General features: G+C 43.7%; 1 long non-coding RNA gene across 2 annotated transcripts; it reads left to right on the top strand.

The window, feature by feature from the left end:
• Positions 1–2,642: 2,642 nt before the first annotated feature.
• On the top strand, positions 2,643–5,803 carry LOC137164523 (uncharacterized). Of its 2 annotated transcripts, XR_010923071.1 has the most exons (3): positions 2,643–3,075; positions 5,113–5,580; positions 5,678–5,803. It is a non-coding gene; the product is annotated as an uncharacterized lncRNA (long non-coding RNA). The 2 variants fall into 2 exon arrangements; XR_010923070.1 differs by having other exon boundaries at positions 5,113–5,803.
• The last annotated feature ends 4,121 nt before the right edge of the window (positions 5,804–9,924 follow it).

Here is a 9,924-nt window from a genome sequence, read left to right as displayed (position 1 = left end):
AAATGTACATGATGATGTAAAAAGGTTAAGAAAGCTGATACAGAAACACAAAAAATATATTGTGACAATATGTCATAACTAGACCTTTTGAAGTTTTGTATATATGATGGAAATAATTAGGAACAAAAGGCAGTAGTTACTCATGCAGTGGCTCCAAAGTCACATGAAGTGGTCACTCCTGAAGAACAGACTGAAGGAACAGGAGACATCTATAATATGTTCAGGAAGAAAGGGAGGATAAGGAGGAAAATTCAGTGACTGAAACAAAGGGAAGTGGAGCATGCGATAGAGCAGAAGTCGGCTGAACCAACTGATGCAGAGATAGTCCAATTGTCACATAGATCAATCAGACTGCATAGAAAACCTCAGAGACTAACTGAGAATTGTTAAAACTGTAACAAGACAAGTTTAATTGTATATAGTAGTTGTTTTGCTTAATGTTGAATAAGTTCTTTGACTTGAAAAGGGAAGATGTGAGGATATGCCCTTTTAAGGGGTTGTGATGGGATGGTCACCCCGCACAGGAATGGAAGGGGTTAAGATGGCCAAGCAGGCGAATTAACTCCATAGTCTGTATCTGAAGGAGGAGTCAGGAAATGGGGGAACTAATTGAAAGCAGCCTCAGCTGTGCAGAACCTGTATAAAGCCAGGTAGCTGGCAACAGGCAGGGCTGCTGGGGAAGGTTGTAGGAAAGCAGGCAGCAGTAACTCCCTGGGAAAAGGGAGGAGGGTTCTTAAAAGTACACCTGGGGGGGGATGGGGAACCAACTGTGGTAGGAAGCAGCCTAGGGAAGGAGCAGTAAGGGTTGAGCAAGGAAGGCCCAGAACTGCTGAGCTGAAGGTCCCTGGAACCTGGAGTAGAGGGTGGGCCTAGATTCCCCTACCAGCCACTGAGGGAGTCACACTATAGGGCAGTGAGAGGGCAGACTGCCTAGAACTGCTAGGGAGAAGGGACTTCCCTACCCTTGAAGCAGGGAACACTGAGTGACCTGGCAGGAGGGCTGAGTCACAAAGAGGATGCTGCAGTTCCTGGGAGTGAGAGAGGTGCTCCAGACCAGAGGGAGAGAGAGTGAGGGTGTGGAAGGGGACATTGACCTCAAGAGCTAATCCCTAGAGTGACCAGGAGGAGGTGCCAGACCAGTGGTGAGGGGTGCACCCCGTGACAGGGTGCTTAACTGAATAGATGCATTAGAGTGAACTGTGAGCAGTTCTGGTACAGCCACCTAAGCAGAAACACCATACTCTGAGTTGCTGAGCTGAATCTGTGATAAATGATATATTCTGATCTTCCTAAAATCCTGAGTGAATCTCTTTACACAGAACTCACAAACATCACACCCTCTCCTGGAGTAGGCAGCTGACACACCTAAATTCTTTCTTGTGAGAAAGAGTGAGGTGCCTGCCTCATTTCACGCAAAATGGGTTGAGAGGAGGACATGGTGGTGCCCACCATAAACTTTTAGCCCAGTGGTGAGAGCACTCCTGGGGGATGTGAAAGATCCATGCTCAAATCCACCCTCAGGCTGAGAGGTAGGAAGGATTTGAACAGGGGTCTCCCACCTCTCAGAAAACTGCTGCAACCTCTGAAATATGGGATAGTCTGAGGTGGGTCTTTCTCAAGGTTCGTCCACTTCTGATAAGTAATTAGTCATTAGAGTAGTGAGACTGGATCCTGGGTTTCCCATGTGGGTGCCCTAACCACCAAACTACAGAGTGCTCCTTATTCATAATGCCTCTATGGCCTACTGAACCTTTCTTTATTTATACACAGTGGAACAGCTTCACCAGGACAGATTGAAGTTGCCCCACCTCAGACTATACCATGAGGTTTGTGGTCAGATCACTCTCCTGACAGGTAGGAAACATCTGTTCAAATCCTTTCTCCTTCTCTGTTGGAGAGGAGATTGAACCTGGGTCTTTCCACATCCCAAGGGAGTGCTTTAGCTACTAAGATAAAAGTTTTAATGGGGGTGGTGGTGGTGGCAGCAGAAGCAGATTTTGAATGGGAGCTGATCTGGTAGACAGCCTATGAACACACCTACTGGATCAGGCCCCTCATGTGAGTTGGGCAGATGAATGCCTATTTTTCCCTCCATTCATGGATAACTCTGGGGCTTAGGTGGGAAATAGGTGTCCAGAAGCCTAGAGTGAGGCAGCAGTGTGCATGCTCTGAGGCACAATATTAGTGCGTACAGGGTTAGGTGGCAGTTGAAAGAAAATTTTGTAGGTCACAGTGGAGCTTAAAACTGGAATTTCTGTACCTTTGTGGATCTGGGCTTAAGATTGTTTGAGAAACAGGGAATAGATTTTACATAAACTTGTTCACCATTTTGAAGACTAGGACCCAGGTCCTCCAACGTATTTTAGTGTCTAATTCCTACTGAAATCAGTGGCACTTAGGTGCTTAAATACATTAGAAAGTATTGGCTTAAAAGCATTATCAGTGTTTGGTCCTTTATTGTTATCCCCTGTGTGGTGGGGTGCACAGATTAACCACGGGTTAACAGGAGTCTGAGCCCAATGAAGCCACTGGAAGGCACCTGAAAGGGTGTTAGACATAACTGGTGATCACACTCAGATGGGAAGAGGCTGGGTCTTTATAAAGGAAGAAGCACAGGGGACTAAGGGAAGTGGGGTAGCCATGAAGAAAGAGACCTAGGTGAGAGGTAGATGGGAGTGGTCCTCTCTTGGGCTAAAGACAGAGAGATGCTTAGAGCTGGAACCATAGGGTCTTAATCCTGGGGCAAGAAGCATTTTATTCTGAGTCTGTAAGAAACTGGAAGTAGTGATGGTAAAGTCTGAAGAGTCTGAGGGACTGCAGGAAGGGATAGATTCCTACAGGAGTCCCTGTGGTGGGGTGATTCCAGGAAGACCTGGGAGGCAGCACTCTGAAATAAAAGCAAGACAGAACTATTTGGCATTCTGGGGGTGGGGACAAGAGTTGATCAAGCACAGGAAGGATGGAGGAGGTTCTGCTCTTTTGTGTTTGAGTTGGCAGAGATTTTAAAGCGACTTGGCTGGAGAGATGAAAAGAGCCTGCTGTGCTATGCCCAGCACCAACAGGAACATACTAGCAGTAAGTTGACTCTTCTACAAGCTGTAATGAAAGTCTATCTGTCACTAGTGTATGTATTTTATTAGTATGTATTTCAGTATGAGAATGATTATGGAGTGGGAAGCAATGACAAGTATCTGACCTCCCATTAAACCAAGTACTTACTACCTGTAGCTGCACAAATTCACTGGTTATGTATACTTGTCTACCAAATATTCATGATGCCTTTGCTCAAAGTACTTTTTCCTGAGGGAGCACTTCAGAATATTATGAGAATACATTGATATAAGTAGAAAATACTATCCATATACCCATTAACTAGGAGGAAAACGAGTATCTTCAAATTGGCTGGTTTATCTCTAGCAATAGTACTGTTTAGTGTGATGAGGGCAACCTAATATTCTTATAGGTAATCTGCAGAAAGTATTTGTCAAACTATTTTTATTGCTGTCAGTAAGCATACAAGAAAACATCATGCAGGTACACAGATTTTCTCCCTACAGAGAGTTTCTCTGAGATGTGTGTGTGATATAAAAGAAGTCTTAAGTGCAAAGTATTTTTGGTTAATGTTCCCTAAATGTTTTTGAAATCTGAGCCCTATGTTTCAGGAAAACAAAACCATAGTGCCCCCTTGCAGGTCTTTCTTTGCAGTGTAGACGTATCCTAAGTGATGTGCTGAAGATCACACAGCATGTTAGTGTCATCTGGGAGTATAAGGCAGGCTTTCCAATTCCCAGTCTCTTGCACTAACTACTCTACTACTACTATATATATATAATATAACCTCCTCAACAAGGAAAATCGAAAATAATTCATTGGAACTTAAAGCAAGTACAATCATCACTAGGTCCAATGCGTTGTTACAATAGGACTTCCCTCCTCAAATTTCCCCAATTGCTACCACTACTTAAGCTCCACCAGTGGTAGCAATGATGGGACTGCTATTTCAACCACTGGGTTTTAGCCATCCTACTATCTGGACATCTTCTGGATTAGGTGGTCAAAATGGCAGTGACCACCCATTTTTAGCCACTGCCGGTGGAGCTGCACTGGAGTTAGCAATGGTGGGAAATATGGGGGAGAGAGAGTGAGAAAGAAGCTAGTATAACCACAGCCCAAGAGACCAAGATAGCAATGCAGGTTTTCATTATGGTGCTTTTGGGCTTCAGCTGAAGACAGCTGTATAAAACGGTTGGTTGATCTTTAACTTCCATGCTTTTTAACTGGAGTCAGCTGGTATTAAAAATGAGTTCAAGCCAGTGGTGTCATTTAGGTTGGGCGGGGAGGCACTTGTGTCTCCCATCCCCCTGTGTTCCTGGGGAGCCTTGGCCGAGTTGTGGAGCAGCTTCCCCAGGTTGTCAATGAACAGCATCAGGCTGACGGGAGCCCAGAGGATGGGCTGCAGCTGCTTCTCTGAGTGGATCCCGGGGTAGCATCACAGAGCCCCAACTGTGTAGGAGAGATGTGACTGGTCCATGGTGCTGTCACTCACTGCAGTTTAGGGTGGGAGGGGGCTCCCTCTGCTGAACCCCACATACCTGCAGCAGAAAGCACTGACCCAGGTGAGTGGGGTGCCTGCAGGGCATGGAACAGGAGTGAACCCCCTGTGGACTCCCGCCCTGTCTCTGACCTTTCTGCTATCTCTGTAGGCGGGGGCCATGGACGTGCGATTGAGGGGAGGAGAAACTGCCCAGGGTGGACACTACCAGTTGATTTGGGACCAGTCCAGTGGGAATGTGGGTTAGGCACTGGCAGGTTGTTTGAGGGGGAGTATAGGTGTAGCAGCACCACTAGGTGATGTGGGGCTGTGTGGAGGTAGGGTTCACAGCTGGGTGGTGTCCGAAATCATCACAACGAATGCTTCTCAAATAGACTGACTTGAATTTTTTGAAGATTAAAAATATAAGAACTTATAAGGGCCTAAGCAGACAGTGGAGCCCTACCGAAAGTTGGCCTCCTCCACTGAAATCTGAAATGGTGCCCTTGCTACAAACCCTGGGAAGCTTTCTTTTGTTTTACTAGGACACCTGGTATCAGTGTAACTATTTCTCTTTACAGACCTGGGACATCCCTCAAGCCAGTCTCTCAAAACTTTGACATTTTTATGTATCTTGGGACTAAAGGATGACGAAAGATGCAGACAGTGACTTTGTCTCAGTGTTTGATGCCTTGGCTGTCCTAGCTTAATGGAATTGTTCAAGAATGGAATGCGAAGAGGGAGATTGACTCAACCCTGTTTCCTGTTTCAACATTTCCCCACACCTAATAAAATTGCTTAACATCAGCTCTAATGTAACAACAAAACATTTTTACAGATCCTCCTTCACAAACCCTGTGTTAAAGTTATGGTTTAACCCCGTGGTTCCCAACCTGTGGCCCGCGGGGGCTTTCAAAGTGGCCCGGGGCTCCCCTCCTGCTGGCTGCAGAAGGGAGCCGTTGCCGAAGGACCTAGGTGGAACATGTTTCCGCAGGGCTGAAAGACCAGTGCAGGCTCCTTGCTGCAGCCAAGGAGATGGGAGATCAGTAGTCCTCTCCCCCTGGCTGTAGCAGGGAGCAGGGCAAAGTGCTCCACCTGGGTCCACAGGTGCTGGGATCCCTGCTGGAGCCAGAGGGAGGAGAGCAGTGATCCTCCATCCTCCTGGCTGCAGAAGGGAGCCACTGCCTAGATACCCAGGTGGAGCACACAGGGCTACAGGATGCGGGCGGTTTCCCTGCTGCCACCAGGGAGACTGGAGATCAGTGAGGGGAAGGGGGGGGGAAGGGAGGGCCTGCTGGCAGAGACTGGAGGCCCTTCAGGGTTGTAAAAATTATATCTGTGGCCCTCAAGCCAAAAAGGTTGGGAACCACTGGTTTAGCCTCTTTTAAGTACAATAGGTAGTTGCCATTAAAAGTCACAGTTCTAACAGTTACCACAGAGTGGTGTCTGGGGGTATGTCTATACTGACGGCAGCAAAGTCGCTGCCACCAGAACAATTGAGCGGTCAGTATAGACCCGCTCAATCGATCAGGAAGTTGACTGAGTAAAACCACCCCCTCAAGTGGCGTAGCGCTGTGCCAACGGGAACATGGTTCTCGTCAGCGCAGTGCAGTGAAGATGGCACGCAGAAGGGAAGCACAGCAGTTGACGGGAGTTACACAAGCTACTCTGTGTAGTTTGTGTAACTCCTGTCGACTGCCGCCGAATCGCCGGGTAAGTGTAGACCAGGGCTGAGAATTTTCAGTTATTTACTACGGGTATGTCTACACTGCAGCTCAGGGTCTACTTTACAATGCATGTAGATAGCCATACCCTAGCTCTGTTCAAGCTAGTGCACTAAAAATAGCAGTGTAGCCAGGGGTAGCACAGGCACGGGCTCAGGTTAGTCATTAAAATACATATTCAGGGGGTCTAGGTGGGTTTGTACTCTGCCAGCTATCCCGAGCTGCTGCCTGTGTTACTCCTAGCTACACTGCTTATTGTGCCAACCTGAGCAGAGCTAGTGCATGTCTGTCTAACAGACTGAGAAGCATGATCTCAGCTGTAATGTAGACATACCCACTGTGGCATCTCTTGGAAATGTTGGCTTTTTTTTACTAAAAAGTCAGCTTTTGCAGGGCTGGAAAGCAAGTTGGGTATTTTGCATTTTTTGATATTGCAGTTCAACACTGAACTGTTGGCTCCTCAGTAAGAAGGTGCCTCAAAATCACTGTTTTCAGATGTAGAGTGAGACACAACTTAATTTCCTAATATGCATTACCATTAGCAACAGCAAGAACAGCCTGCTGTTACTGGTATACCCTTGAAGATGATACATAGCTCATCCCACATAGTTCAAGGGAATCATAGACCATAATGTTTTGTCTTAAAGAACTGGTATAAACATGCAATACATAGAAAAGAGAGACAAAAGTTCAGATAAAATAAATGATCCAAACTTGAATGGAATCTTTCTGTTTGTTTTCACACCTGTTGAATTCTGGCCAGACTACACTGAGAGAAATTATTCATGTGCTATTTCTTGCTGAGCCAGAAGAAAAGAAAAACACCAGGAATCATGCTCAAACGAGGCATCCAAATCCATTTGTAGGGGCAGGCGCCCAGTTCTGACTTCCTGGGAGATTAGGGTACATAGCACTTTGTAGGAGTTGCTCAGCAGCATATGAGGTCAGGCCCCAGATTTTAAAGTTTCAGCTTCCTGTGGCTCCAGTTTGTAGGTGCAAACCATTATAGGTCCAATTTATGTCACACAGGTCTTCACTTGATGCACTGGAGCAGTCAAGTAGCCAATCTAAATACAATCCAAAATTGCATCCATATAAGCTGTGGCCCCATTCAAAATCAGCCCCAAAATACCAGAATCTCTTGAGATTCCCCAAGTGCCAATAAATACATATTCTGGACAGAAAAACCCTCATACAGGAGGAATGAAATTCTTTAGGTGGAGTGCTATGAATAGTATAATTTCATATTGCATATTACAGATACACGTGTGGATGTGACTAGAGTAGGGTGAATAACTGAGTTATAGGCTCATTGGCAGTTCTGAAAAATAAAAAAAAATTCTCTCTTTGTTTGAACTATACCAAACCTACAAGGAATTTTTGGCGAATTAAGTTGGAAAAAATTTGTTTTGGGTTGAATAAAATATTTATTTTTAATAAATGCAAATTAAAGGTTAGATTCACAAAAATAAAGGAGGGTAGGGTGGTACCTCCTCATAACCTTTAGTTAAATGAGTAGGGCACTCACCTGAGTTATCAGAGACCCAAGTTCACATGTGGTACATGGAGTGGAACCCAGGTGTCCCTCCTCCTAGATGAGTGCCCTAGTCACCAGGCCATAGAGTCATTCTCACTCTCTTTCTCTGGCCTAGCAACTATTCAAGTATTTTATACAATGTGGAACAGCTTCAATAGGAGAGAGTGAGGGTCCCAACCCAGAATACCCTATGCTGATTTGTTTCAGCATTTCCAAAAAAAAATTTCACTTCAGCAGAAAAAGTTTTGCAAAATTGACACATTTTCCAAATTTCTTTTGGTTGACACTAATCGGCTTTTACAGCTTAGAAAAAAAATCTTTGTCCAAAAAATTTTATCCAGCTCTATATATGACACTCATGAAAAGCTTAATTTAAAAATAAAAGGCCCCCAAACCTCAAGTGTTATGCCCACATACTATGATCAAACAAGAGACTGGTATAATGCTTCTAACTAATTTTTTCTTTGACTGAGTGCATTGTCACTTGATACCCTGATAGAGACCGTAGTGAGGGGCTGAGCATTGGGAAACCTTAAAAAAAAAAAGTGTCTCCTCCTCCCCGCTACTGCTATGAGCGGTTCAGTTCAGCTCTTATTAAGTTTTTCTAATTTACCTCCAGACACTTACTTTTGCACCAAACACAATATTAACCATTGTTTGTCTGTCTTTTGTGTTGGGCCATTCCATTGCCTGCAGTTGTCCAAAATTATCCTTTCAATTGCTAATTGGCAAAAAAATTATCTTGTTTTGGCTAATAAATGCACTAACCTCTTGCTCTTGAATTCAGGACTTTCAGTGAAGTTTTTCTGGTGCATATACATTTAATGTATCTGGTGCATATACATACAATGTATCTGGTGTCGATACATTTAAATACATTGGATGCTCTTATGGTATTTGAATAGCTTCCATTCTTTTCTTTGTATAAAATGATATAAGAGGTATACATCTTCTGGCAATGGAGTATAACTGCAATTAATTTAATTTGTTACAACTCTTTCTGTAGTCCACCAAAATGTGCTTCTCTCCTCCAGGAGAAAAGCCATTTTCAAGCCAGTTGCTCAGAAAGTATCAAGTGATGAAGTACAGATAACACATCGAGCGTTTGTTTAAATGTAATGCTTATTACCGTAGTGTTCCGGGAAGTGCAGTACTTAGGCCTTTAACAAACTTGCTCTAGATTTATTTATGTATCAGGATTTATCTAGTTACTATAGTCAAAGAATTAAAAAAAAAATGTTGTTCTTAATCTGAAAGATTTAGGAAAATGCTGAGTGATTTAGCATGAAAAGGAGAGGAACCACAAAACAACTTAGAATCTCAAAGAAAATAAACAGTAGGTATTGAAACAGTGGAAACATAGAACAATATAGTATTACAGGCTGTTCTGTGATATTTTTTGTGTGCTTTAGATTTGTTCACAGGTAGCTCAGAATGTAGGTCAGAGGGTGGCGTCATGTACAAAGAAAGAGAAGCACAGATAAGTTAATACTCTTGACAAAATTATTCTTACTATAGGGTTTCACTATAATCAAAACCAGTTTAGCTTTTGAGAAAGTAGGTACCATGAAAACGAGTAACAGAATTAGCTTTTATGTTTTTCCAGGAATCTGAACCACACTTCCTGTCACAACTGTACATTATTAATACAAGGCATCTGTTAAAGCAAAGCTGCCCTAAAATGTGCACCAGAATTGTACATCTGTTTTAAATCACTTATTTTCTGACATTTGTGGTGAAAAATTAAAGCAAGATGTTGCCTTAACCCATTAAAAACAAATATGCTTTGGAGTATAACAAGTTTTCAGCATGGCTTCTTTAACAGATAATATAATTATGTTACTTTAGCAGCCAATACTGTTACTGTAAGGATTTTTATGTTCCTCTTCCCTGTCATTTTGGCTTCTGTGGCTGCAGCAATTAAGTCCCAATCACAAAGGGAAATGAGCAACTCTCTTGAAACTTGCTCCTTTTCCCAACTCTCAGTTTTTGAGCAAAAGCAGAAAGGGATCTGTTTTTCTCTGTTGTTGATGTTGGGCACAAAAGGTATCCTTTATGTGATGTAACCAAACTTCACTGGCTCCAGGGCAAAGAGCCTAAGGTCTGATTTCAAAAGGAAATAATCTTATGAG

The sequence above is a fragment of the Emydura macquarii genome, unplaced genomic scaffold, assembly GCF_026122565.2.
Source record: "Emydura macquarii macquarii isolate MOO-44397 ecotype Brisbane River unplaced genomic scaffold, CSIRO-AGI_Emac_v2 contig_2676, whole genome shotgun sequence".
NCBI classification, from domain to species: Eukaryota; Metazoa; Chordata; order Testudines; family Chelidae; genus Emydura; species Emydura macquarii.
Note: the sequence above shows the minus strand (reverse complement) of the source record. Positions and strands in the feature narration are given on the sequence as shown.